This window comes from Panthera leo, chromosome A3, assembly GCF_018350215.1.
Source record: "Panthera leo isolate Ple1 chromosome A3, P.leo_Ple1_pat1.1, whole genome shotgun sequence".
Taxonomy (NCBI): Eukaryota; Metazoa; Chordata; class Mammalia; order Carnivora; family Felidae; genus Panthera; species Panthera leo.
The window spans coordinates 121,863,330-121,876,459 of record NC_056681.1 but is presented as its reverse complement, the minus strand read 5'-3'; the positions used below and the strand labels follow the sequence as shown (position 1 = coordinate 121,876,459).

The window sequence follows — 13,130 nt, the reverse complement described above, 5'->3', positions numbered from 1 at the left end:
TTCCTCCCTCCCACTTTTGTGAAGTCTAAACTTGGGCCTCCTAGCATCATCTTAGCAGCCATGTAAAGACCAGACTAAGGAGAAAAAGGGATGGTTGGGCACCAAAGAAGTTGCCACTTCAGTTTGCAACTTCTATTGAATATGGCAGAATATAGTGACAGCGATACAAGCTAGATCTTTCTTAAGGACAGGATCTATCCTGGTCTGGCAGCAGGATTAGGTGCCTGGAACAATGATCAGGCATTTTAGCAACTTTTCCTTTCTCGGGATATTTCTGATGAAGGGAAAGGAGACTAAAGCTTCCTTTCCCAGTAGTATGTGTATGACTGCCTTTATATATTTGTGTGTTTGCTGCTTGTAGTAAACTATGTTCCTATTCAACAATATTTACTGCCTTCCCTATACCTTCCTGCTTTACTGCCTGTGGCTCTCTTTGGCCAGTGAAGTGTGTGCTTCTAACCATATGACAATACTCGTGGTTGGAAGCTTCAAGAGTAGCACTTGCTTCACCAAACTCTATTTTCCCACTATCAAGGTAACCAGCAATGATCTAGAAAGTAGCTGCTCCATCAGCCTGGGCCCTGGGGTGAGGAAGGGAAGGACACAGAGCAGAGCCTCAGCCACCCATCAGCAGGTAAGTGGTGTGAGTGAGCAGTACAACAGGTGTTCTCAAAGTGACTAAGAAGTTCCAGATGTCTATTACAGCAGCACAACCTGGCCAGTGCTGGTGGCCCCGGGAGTCCCTCCAGGATTGAAAATATCACCTTGTCATCAGCCTAAAACAAAGCCCAGAACATATGCATGCTCAATGGACTTGCTGAACAAACTGATGAATGTTTTTAATCAAAACTATCATTTTCTTCAGTGAGAGGCAATATAGCACAGCAAAGGAGATTAGACTTCAGAGTCTGAGAGACTCACTTTAAATCCCATTTTTGCCACATACCCGTTGTGAACCGTTAGGCAGCCCAACTTTCTAAGTCTTAATCTCCTCTTTTAAGAAGAAATTTGTTTGAAATGCCTTCCTTCAAGGGCTTCCTGTGAGTGTTAAATGAGATAACATCTATAAAGAACCTGGCATGTTGTCAGGACATCATAGATGCTTAATACCTTAAGTTTATTGTAAAAGTTATTGGCCAATTGGCCATTTTGGTTTTGTTGTTTTTATTCAAAAATGGTACACTCAGTAGCAGTGGAGGTAACAATATATTACAGATACCTCTGCAAGATAATCAACAGTACTGAATAATTGACTGGTTGGGCAGGAATGAGAAAAAATAAGAGGAAAAATAGAGGTTAATTACCAGATTTGTGAAGGAGATGGGTGGGCACTGCTATCTGATCTAGATAGAGCAGACAGAACAGGTCCTATGTGACTGGGCTTGGTTGGCAGGACAGGTGTATGGGTTATAAATTCAATTTTAGGTTTCCTGGGTTCCAGAGGGCTATGAGTCATCCACATAGAGTTAAGTTGATAACTAAATCCACAGGTCTGAAATGTAGGAAACATATAGGACTACACGTATGTTTGTTAATTAAATGAATAGTTACATGCAGGTCAAGAGAGGTAAGTTACCACTAAATAACTTCTGCGGTAAGCATAATTCATATTTCATGTGTACATTTTTGCATAACCAATTGTCCATGGATAAAGGGATTAGCCTACTTTGCACCTGATTTGCATATGTCCTATTCTGAGGGGAAGAATTTTTTATTATTGTGAAATTTCGGGTTTACATTGAAGGAGACCCATGGCCATTTAACCAAATACAAAGATAGTTACTAAAGATAAACTATTTGGGGAAATATGAAAGAACTAGCCTCATGAAGCAAAATTTTCAGATGCTAATCCTTTGGTAGTGATGTTTGTGAGTTTTCAGAAGCATCTTAATCAGTACTAGTTATTAACCACAGATGGAGATGGTAGTTAGAAGATAAAGTGACTTTCCCCAAATCATTAATTCAACAACTATCTTGTTTTATTTTGTTTTGTCAACTCTAAGAAAGGCACTGCCCTGGTCATATTGTGAGATGATAAATTAAAACCAGAGGTAGTTCTTCACTTTCATGGCTTCAAATGGGCTGATGATAAAGAGGAGTACTACTACTGGGTGGTCCAGGTTAGGCTCCATGGTTGGGGGAGTGGGGAACAGTCACTTCCAACTGAGCAGGCCAGGTGGGTCCATGTGGAGCCTGTGATTTTTGAGCTGCTTCTTAAAACTTAAACATCTGTATATGCGGGGAAAATGGTTTGAAGAAGGCATTGTAAAGGGGAGAATGACAGGAGCAAAGGTATGGAGGTGGGGAAGAGTCAGGTACTTATGCAGAAGAGTAAAAAACTCAATTTGATTATGATTCAATATTAAGTAGTGAGCAAGGGGACAGAAAATGTAGATGAGGGCCAGATGGTAAGGAATTCTGACTACTAGGCTAAGGAATGTGATCTTTATTCGATTTTAGATCCTAGGACTCCATTGTAAGAACTTGAGCAGAAGAGAGACTGACTCTTAGAGGGAACTTCCAAAGAATGATATCCGGGGACTTTCCTGGGGATAGTTTTTCTCATCATAAAGTCAGAGAAATAGTATTTACTGCACAAGGATGGTTTTAAATGAGATAACCTATATAATGTGTTGGTTGGTAATAGGTTCCCTTCCTATCCTCTTTCCTGAAAGTGACCTGATAATATCCACCTGCTCCTCATTAAGACCCCAAGGGCAGCAACTGCAACAACACAGAGATATTAACAAGGCCAGGTGCTATAAAGGCAGCTGGAGACCCACAAGCAGGGATTTAGCAGATAAAGTAAAGGCAAGCAATAAAAGGAGAAAAGGGGGAAGAAATGTTTGCCACAGGCTGTTGAAAAGAAATAAATTGGAAACCTGTTATGCATGTATCTGGGACACTGCTGTTACCTCGGGAAGGGAGGGGGGGCTTACAGAGGGAGCTCTGGTGGGTCCTAGAGCACCCAGGAAACCGGCCCCCCAGGCTGTGTGTGTGCATGCATCTGTGTGTGTGTAGATGCTGCAGCCCATCCCAGCTGTACTGGCTGGCAGAAGGGAGCTAGAGCTAATCACCAGGATTGTTTCATTTAGGAAAATTGCTCTCATCAAGTCGCAATTGTGACATCATAGCAGAGCAGTGTCTGCAGGCAAACTGACATATGCAAAGTTCCAACAGGAAAATCTGAGGAGACACAGCAGGAGCCCTCAGGGCACCACTAACAAGAAATGTATAGAATGGAAACAGCTGAAGATGGGCGTTGCTGCTACAGGGTTAAGTTCTTACCTGTACAGAAAGCCCCCTGAAGTAACCTCGGAGTGTGATCCAACTACCTACCTGCCCACTGAAGTATCATCAAGTCAGCAGTGCCCATGGAACAATGTGTCCACTATTCAAGAATAGAACAAGAGAGACAGCACTTAACGTTTGCCCTCCAAGGAGACCAGAGTGTAGACAGAGAGAGACAATATGTCCTCTATGAGCTATGAAGTCTCCATGAAATATGCAGACAGATACTAAGGGATGGCGATGCTCCGAGGGGTCATATATAATCAATCTGCTATAATCAGGGAGTTTCCTGGAAGAGGCATACGTGAGCTGAAGCTCAAAGAATAACAGGAAAACAACAGGGAAGCCAGCTAGGGTTGATAACATGAAGGGGACAACATAAGGGTAGGTAATTAACAATGGCAAAACTAACTCAAAGACAATGACTCTGCTCCTCCTGCTTAATGCCTTCACATGTGTGACCTGCAAAACATCTACAGAGAAGTTTTAAAGTCATGACTCACTGCCCTTCTTCCTAGCACATCTCCTCCAGAGCAGACACCCACCCTTCTGGAGGACCCTGTGAGGCAAACCTTGTGCCTGACTCTTGAAAAGCATCCAGCTTAGGTGTCTCCTAAGCAGCCATGAATCATCCCAGCTCCATACCAGAGATCCTGGACAAAGAATTTTAGTTTTTCTAAAGAGCTGTATATGACGATGCAAGCTCCAGAGGGTAAGGATGTTATTAAACGAATAAATGAATGAACAGGATAGGTAAACCTTCCAAAAGAACTTAAGCTGGGGCCCCATACATATCCTAGTGAGAAGTGTTGGTAAACTGTTTACACATATAAATATCTGTTGAATTACTGAGTTAAATAAGGCAAGAATCAATTACTGAATGAGTAACTAAATGAAGGCAAGCATATGCTACTTTTAAAACTATCAGAGTTTTGATCCCTGAGGGAAGTCTTCCTGAAGGCAGGTGCTGGGCAAGCTTTACAAGAGCTTAAGTTTCTAGTTCCCCTCTCAGGGCACTTAACCCCATTCATACCCCCACCCCAACTGCCTGTGTACACACAACCCACTTTATACCAGGTTGCATGAAACCTAGTAACTCACCTAGTGAGCTTTTACATACATCAAAGCCAGCCCATTTTATAGATGAGAAAAATGATACTGATCCAGATCAAATCTGAGTTGCAATAAATTTAGGATTCTAGGATTCTCCTACCATAGGTTTTATTCTGAGACCCTGGGAAGATGGCTACTATTTTCTTATCACCAAAACATACTGACTGTGCCCATTCTTCACAATGACCCCAGTCAAATCCCCAGGGAGTAGCTTTCAACTCAACCAACCAGCCCACCAGCATACTTGGACAAGCTCAAGGTTTTTGTGGCATTTCATTTATTTAAGCTATATAAAGTATACACTTTGATGTGGGCCCTAGTGGTAGATAGTTATTCTCCTCCATTCATAAACCAGGGCTTAAAATGCTGAAGAAACACTCTTCCTTTAGTGTCCTTAACTTTCCACTGAGAGTTTTGTTTAGCTCATAAATCTCAAGCCTCAGTCTTGGTCTTCTGGATATGAGCAGACTCTTTCCCTGGAAACTTATATCCTGTCTGAGAAATAAGCACAGCCCTATGCTAGGGAGCAACATAAAAATGAGCTCATCCCAGCAGAGAAAGATTGGCCTATTAGACATTCATCTCAGCCTTAGCCACAGGCAGAGTAGGAGGCAAGCAGAATGCCAACTGCTATTGAAGTCATTGATGAGACATGGTGGCCATGTCCAAGAGGTGACTCTGGTAAGGCAGAGGGTGGCAGGAGGGCTGGGAGGTGGGCTGGCTGCCTGGAGCGCTCAGGCATAATTTCCTTTACCTTCATGCTGTCACTCACAGTCCTTTATATAGCACCAATGTCATGCCACATCAGCTGCACCTGTGCCCCTGTGATGACTTTCAAACTCAGATAAATCCCATCAACAGACTTCAAGATGATGGGCACAATGGAACACCCTAGTGATTGATCTGTTTGTTTCCATCCTACGGCTGTGGACCTATTAAATAAACACTGGTGTTTTTGAAGGAAAAGCAGGAGAAATGACTATTGGGTGGCTTTTATATTTCTTGTTCTGTTTGGATGTTGCTGTTGTTGTTTGCTCTTTGGATTTTTTTTTTTTTTTTTTTGGTGTGAATGATTCTTTTCAGACAAATAAATCTGGACATAAGCAGCAGGACTTTATTTGCCAGCTCGAATTCCTTAGTGAATATACTCCACAGCTGGCACGATGTCAATGATTAGCTGATTTCCCTGCATTTTGATTGAGCAAAATTCTGCTCAGTGGCCAAGTTATACATGAGAAGTAGAGGGGCCACATGATCTTCCCCAGAGACCTTGCCCCTGAATGCTCCCAAGGCCAGTCCTCTCATGTCAGGCTAGTAGAGAGAATCTAGAATGACGCACACTTTTTTCCTCATTTTGCACAAAGTAAACTAGGGTTTGAGGGCAATATTATGCCTTGCTGTTGCATATCCACTGCACTTTGGGTTGATTTCCAAAGGAAATAATTTTTTTATTAAGTGTTTTAAGTTTATTTATTTATTTTGGGGGGAGGAGCAGAGAGGGAGAGAGAGGGAGAATCCCAAGCAGGCTCCACACCATCAGCACAGAGACCTATGCAGGGCTCAGACTCACAAACTGCAAGATCATGACCTGAGCTGAAATCAAGAGTCAGACGCTTAGCCAAATGAGCTACCCAGGCACACGATCAAAAGGAAATTATTTATAAAAAAAAGTTTATAGTATTTCAAATATATAGTTAGAAGCATTAAGAAACTCTAGACCATAAAAATCCACCCTCCTCAAATCTTTTTAAGTGTTTTTTTTCTAGTTTTTAAAATCCTGACCAAAAAAAAAAAAAATCTATTCAGAATCTGAGAGCCCCTTTCCTTATCTGTTCACCCAAGAGAGTTCCTTAATTAGTATGTTACTATTTCTTTACCTGTAAAATGCAAATGATGTCGCTAAGGATATCATAAAAGGAGTGACTCCAAAGCTATTTCAAGAATCACTTCAGGGGTGCCTGGGTGGCTCAGTCAGCTGAGCGTCCGACTTCAGCTCAGGTCATGATCTCGCGGTCTGTGAGTTTGAGCCCTGCGTCAGGCTCTGTGCTGACAGCTCAGAGCCTGGAGCCTGCTTCGGATTCTGTGCCTCCCTCTCTCTCTGACCCTCCCCCGTTCATGCTCTGTCTCTCTCTGTCTCAAAAATAAATAAACACTAAAAAAAAAAAAAAGAATCACTTCTTCATTACAGCCTCCCAAGAACACTGTGCCTTGGAGAACCATGATATCAACACTGGGTATGTGAGAACCTGGAGTACCACAAGTCAACTCTGTCTTCTGCATCCTCCCCACCAGGCCCTGAACGGAATGACCTGGGAAACAATGGGGAAGGAACCTGCATGTCCTTGCAGCAATTAGTAGATTCTCAAAGGTAAGGTGGTGACTCCCAGATTCTGCTCATCAGTTCTCCTACGATCAGTCTAAAATGAAGGCATAAGAATTTGGAACATAAGTCAGTCTGTGCATTGTGAGAAAACTCCTTCCAGTTTTCTAAGTTTCGTTGAGAAATGTGTGAATGAGGGCAAGTGACAGCACAACACCCGCCTACACTGCTCCCTATCTATAGTTGTGCAACTCGAGGTGTGGTCTGTGCACCAGGGCCAGTGTGTAAGCTTCCTGTCAATGATCTGCAAGGAGATCAATACAGACATTAGAAGTAAACGTGTCAATACCTGTGTAGCAATTTGGCATTGTCAAAACTTCCAAGGAAGGAATCTACAGGCTCATCTATTTTGAACAGTGTGCAGATTGATCTGGAAGTTGTCCAACTTGGATGGCAAATCACATTGGTCACCTGTACTAGGATATACCTATTCATGACTGACTGGAAGTCAAAAATGCTATATACAGACAATAGGTACATAGGTAGGTAAGTAGGAAAAATGAACAGGCCCTTTGCCATAGACAGTCTGAGAAGCACAACACTATCATATTCACCAAACTTATAAATTTCTCATTCATTGTCTTTTCTGATAGGTTGATTGTAAGCTTCATGAGGGCAGAAACTGTGCCTGCCTTCTTCAGTGCTCCACCACCAAAACCTAGCATAATTCCTGGTTTGTTGAATGAATGAATGAATGAATGAATGAATGTTTAGGATTCTGTCTCCCTCCAGTTTGGCAGCTATTAAATACCAAGAGAAAATGACCACAGTGTATTTGTGAAGTCAAGTCACAAGCTCTCACTCTCCCCACTTAGCCAGTCTTCAATGTTAGGATAAGGAGACAGGAGACTCCAGAATATATCTCCAAATGTATAAACCACATCTCTAGAGAAATATAATTCCCTCTATAGCTTCCATTTCATCACCACCTCTTCAGGAGCACAGCTGAAAAAGTAGAGTATAAGTGACATTTCTTGTTATAAAGTACTTATTGTTTGGAAGTTGTCCGTGTCCCATAAACATGCCATGGGGTCTTGGTAGGCTCCAGAGAGTAAATGAGGCTAAAGTTCAAGGGCTGCTGACATTACCAAAAAAACCCACAAAAGTCATGGTCTCATTTCCCCAGAGGATACAGGAGAGACATACCACATTCAGCATATTGTAATATTTTGATTTAAAATATATTTTGTTGACAAGTAGTAAAAAGAGAAGCATTAGGTTAGAATCCACAGTGGCTCCCACCTGAGGTCACACAGGCCCCTCAGGGGAACTGGGAAGGGGGTGGATGTTCCAGTTATCTGTTGCTGCATAGCAAAGCCCTCCTAATTAAAATGACATAAAAAAAAAAAAAAACAACCATGTTGTTATTATGCTCATAGATTTTGAGAAATCAGGAATTCAGATAGGGTATGGTTGTCTCTGCTCCACAACACTTGAGATTCTAGCTAGAAAGATTAAAATAGCTAAGAAGTTCTCAAATAACTGAAGACCAGAATCGTGGAGATGTTTTCACTCATAGGTTTGGTACCTGATCCAGCATGACTCAAAAGCTGGACTTGGCTGGGGCTGTCGGCCAAAGCAACTCTATGGATACATGGTCTCTGTCTAGTGACTGGGCTTCCTCACAGCATGGCAGTCCCAGTAGCCAATCTCTCATATGATGTCCCAGGCCTCCAAGATTAAGACTTCCTGAAAACAAAGGGGAAACTACCTTGCCTTTTAGGACCAAACTTCAGAGGTCACATGATGTCACTGTGGCTGAACTGTATTGGCACAAACAGGCGCAGGCACACCCAGCTTCAAGGGGACGTATGTAGACCCCACCTCCTGATGGGAGAAATGTCAAAGAATGAACAGCCATATTTTAAAACTTCTCCAGTGTAGAAAACTTCTGAGACTTTAGTGATTAACAGGCAGGGATGCTGAAGGTACTACCGAGCATGTGAGTTTTGCACCTCAAAGAACTAACCTTCCCAGGATGTCAGGATGCCTGTCCCTACAAACTCCAGATCCTTAGATTTAGAAAGCTAGAGGGGCACCTGGGTGGCTCAGTCCCTTAAGTGTCCAACTTCGGCTCAGGTCATAACCTCACAGTTTGAGCCCCATGCCCAGCTCTGTGCTGACAGCTCAGAGCCTGGAGCCTGCTTTGGATTCTGTGTGTGTGTGTGTCTCTCTCTGCCCCTCCCCTGCTCATGCTCTCTCTCTTGCTCTCTCTCTCTCCCTTTCAAAAATAAACATTAAAAAAAAATTTTTAAGAAAGCTAGAGAGAATCCATTTCACCCAAGACCACCATCCCTCAACCTGTTTTGCCCAAGAGGAAACTGAAGCCTGGGGTTGATCGGTTGAATTTAGACTCCAGACCTCCTTCTTCTTCCAAGTTAGGTAGTCCTAAACCCTCTCTGAGGTGACATACTTTCTCCAAGTAAATCCATGTTAAAATTCCTAGTGTATAAAATCATTAAAAGATATTAAAACTGGTAGTGAATATATGATGAGTAACAAGATATTTACATGGTTTCTTTTTTAAATTTTTTTTAACGTTTATTTATTTTTGAGACAGAGAGAGACAGAGCATGAACAGGGGAGGAGCAGAGAGAGAGGGAGACACAGAATCTGAAACAGGGTCCAGGCCCTGATCTGCCAGCACAGAGCCCAATGTGGGGCCCGAACTCATGGACTGTGAGATCATGACCTGAGCTGAAGTCAGACGCTTAACCAACCAAGCCACCCAGGTGCCCCAAGATATTTACATGGTTTCAAAGTAGCCAAACACACATCATTTACTAATAGACAAAAAGAGGAACTTTACAATGGAAAAATCTGGTGGACACCACCCTAACCCAGTGATCAAAGTGACAAATGAGCATCACTTGACTCCTGAGAGGAGGCGCTGAGAAGACATAACATCACTTCTATGACATTCCTGCACAAAATAAACAAACTACATCTAATGATGATTGAGGAACATTCTACAAATAATTGGGCTGTTTTTCAAAATGTGAAAGATCATGAAAGACAGTCTCCTTCCTTGCAAGTAATGTTTTAAAGAGACTATATTGATACACACACACACACACACACACACACACACACACACAAAGGAGAATGATAAAGTAAATGGATATAGTATAAACAGTTGGAAAATTTGAAAATGTTCCTGTACTCTTCTTGCAACTTTTATGTAAGTTCTGTATACGCTTGAAATTATATCAAAATAAAAAGTTACACAATCAGCAACAATAAAACACATGTTTGTAAATCTCGAGGTGGCGTTCTTCCAGGCTACTGCAATGAATTCCATTCCTTAGCTCCCCAGGCAGTAATGGTTTAAACAAACCACAATGTCCTGAGCTCTGCCCTCACACACTTACACAGTAGCTCTCTTTGGTCACTGAGGCTTCAGGGAAGATATCAACCACAGTACTTCAGGACACAAATGGGCCCGACTTATTGATCTCTTAGGTCATGTCTTACTTAGGTTACAGGTAAAATTGCTTTAATGAAGAGACCCCAAATCCAGAGGCTTAAATAAAATAGAACTTCACTTCTCTCTCATCAAACAGTCCAGAAAGGTTGGGCAGCTCTGCCATCCTCAATTTGAAGCCTCCGTCTCTGTCCAAAGGAGCAGCTTCAATTGCCATTTCCCAGCCAGAGGGGAGAGGAAAAGAAAGAGTGAAAGACACACAGCTTCATTATACTCAGTCTGGAAGTTTGCATACATCACTTCCATTATCACTTTCTTGGCCAAAATTTAATTACATGCCACAGCTAGACTGTAGGGAGGCTGAGTAATCAGCCTCTAACTGGGTGGATGTGGGCCATGTTCCCAGCTAAAACTCAGGGTGGGGGCAATGTTGTATTATTAAGAGGAAGAGAGTAAGAAAAGATAATGGTCGGTAATTAGAGACTCTGCCCAGGGAACAGAGATTGGAGGGCTTCTACAGGACTAGCAGAGCATCTCACTGATATTTCCAACAGGGGTATGGGTTTCTGGGGGAGGTGGGAAATTCATTGAAGACATTGGTCTCCCAAAATAGGCACTGTCCTGGTTGGTGACCATTTGAATAAATTATTTAAGTAGCTATAACATTTCCAGAGACCCAAGGTGTTCTATTCTGGAGACAAAGACCAGTCAAGACTTTCTCTGCCATGGAGAGTTAAGATCGCCATGGTCAAATTATTTTCATTTTGTCGATAAAATAAAAGGTCTTTACAAAAACAAAGTTGCTCTCTTTCATGCCTGGATTCACATCTGCATGCACACATACGTGCACACTCAACACAAGGTTGTTCCAAGATACTCAGAGTCCTCTCTTTGGGATACTCTTCATTGATTAGGAGCACTAGGAATATTTATACTGCCTACTCTCACTTACTTTATATGATTACTAAATGGTTTCTGTAAAATAACAGGCGAATTGCTCAACATTGCTTTTTAAGGGACTATGTCTTGACTTGTCAAATTTATGAGTGGCTAAATTGCTTTATGCACATCTGAAAAAATTACTTATCCCAGAACAGGCAAGCTAACACATTTGTATTCAAGTTGATTAGAGCTTTGTTTCATTTCTGAGGATTTTTTTTCTCAACATAACATTCCAGAATGTGACTTTTTATTCCCTCCTTTTTTCTCCTATCTCTGTAGGATGCAGGCATATCCACGGGCAGACTACAATGGGCTCTGCCTTTTCTATCCAGCTTCACTGTACCCTAAGGAGGCTGAGAGGAAGCTAACAAGAGTATAGGAGGGTACTGTCTGCTTTACTAGAATCCCCAGTTGGGGGCCACCCAGTTGGTTCACTCGTTTGAGCTTCCAACTTCAGCTCAGGTCATGGTCTCATGGTTCCTGAGTTCAAGCCCCATATCAGCCTAGCTGCTGTCAGCACAGAGCCTGCTTCAGATCCTCTGTCCCCCTCTCTCTGTGCCCCTCCCCCACTTGTGATCCCTCTCTCTCTCTCTCTTAAAAAATTTTTAAAAAATTAATTAAAAAAATCTCCAGTTGGCCATTTGAACCTGAAGATGTGTGGATCACCAAGGCATATTAGTCATAGAGCCTGATGAAAAGACAGGGACATTTATGCACCGGGAAACCAAATATCTGAAAGCCTCCAAAGTGCCACAAAGAGGCTTTGAAAGTCACCGTGGTTCCCCACAGACCAACTTTGTGACTCTTCTTATGCCCCAGATCTGGAAATAGTGACCCCTTCTCCCTGCTGGTAACTTGTCCCAATGTCTAGCTAGGACCACCTACCTCCCTGTGACTGCCTCTTCAGCCATTCCTTCTGCATTGATCCAGTCACAGCCCCAGACCAAGGACTTTCAGAAAGGCTATCAACCCTGGCCTGTGCCACAGACTTCTCCATGTCAAGAGCAGGGGCATCCCTAGATCTAACTGCCAGCTGCATGGCCTTAGCATACCCGCCCACTCTGCTTTTCTTTCTTTTTTTTTTTTTAAGTTTATTTATTTTGAGAGAGAATGCATGCATGTGCATGAGCTGGGGAGGGGCAAAGAGAGAGGGAGAGAATTCCAAGCAGGCTCCACATTGTCAGTGCGGAGCCCAATGCAAGGGCTCAATCTCATGAAATAGGAGATCACGAACCTGAGCTGAAATCAAGAGTCAGACGCTTAACCAACTGAGCCACCCAGGCGCCCTCCTCTGCTTTTCAATGCCCCATCTTCAACCAGGGATTGTCAGGGAAGCAACAGAGGGCAGTCAAATGAAGAAGTAGCATCATGTAGAGGTTACAAGTGTGGTGTTGGAGTAGGATTGCCTGGGTTTGCATCCTGGTTCTGCCTCTTTCTAATCCTGTGACCTACGCCAAGGATGCCTCTCTGCCACAGTTTTCTTCTTATTAAAATCTGATTGATAATATTACCTCCTTCACAAGATAGTGTACATTTAAATTACTTAATATATGCAAATCACTTAGAGTCATGCCTGACATAATTAAGCCTTGATAAGCATTAGCTATCACCGTCATTATTATTGTTACTATTATTATGGAATCTGACAATTAGAAGATCATTAATGACCTTGTCCAAAGCAATTTCAGTAAACCAGTGGGAACATATAGGTCAGTGTGATGTGGACAGATGAATGCATGGCAGGTGAGAAAGTAGAAACATGGTATTTGGTCATAAGGAGAACAGATAAAAGATAACTAAGGAAGGGCCAAAAAGGAATCAATTCATTCTTTCACCACAAAATACTCTGACAGAAAAATTGTTACAAGGCTTTGGTGATTCTGATGAAATCATATAAATTTAAATCAATCTATTAAGAGCAATGAAAATATTAATCATAACTTAACAATATGCATATCTCACTTTATTCTCTTTTTTTTC

At 42.2% G+C, this 13,130-nt stretch overlaps 1 long non-coding RNA gene across 2 annotated transcripts in view; it reads left to right on the top strand.

The window, feature by feature from the left end:
* The first annotated feature begins 3,186 nt into the window (after positions 1 to 3,186).
* LOC122215139 overlaps positions 3,187 to 13,130 on the top strand; it is a 28,178-nt gene continuing 18,234 nt past the window's right edge. For both annotated transcript variants that reach the window (XR_006200258.1, XR_006200259.1), the window contains exons 1-2: positions 3,187 to 4,003; positions 6,593 to 6,772. This is a non-coding gene — a long non-coding RNA (uncharacterized LOC122215139). The remainder of the gene's footprint in view (positions 4,004 to 6,592; positions 6,773 to 13,130) is intronic.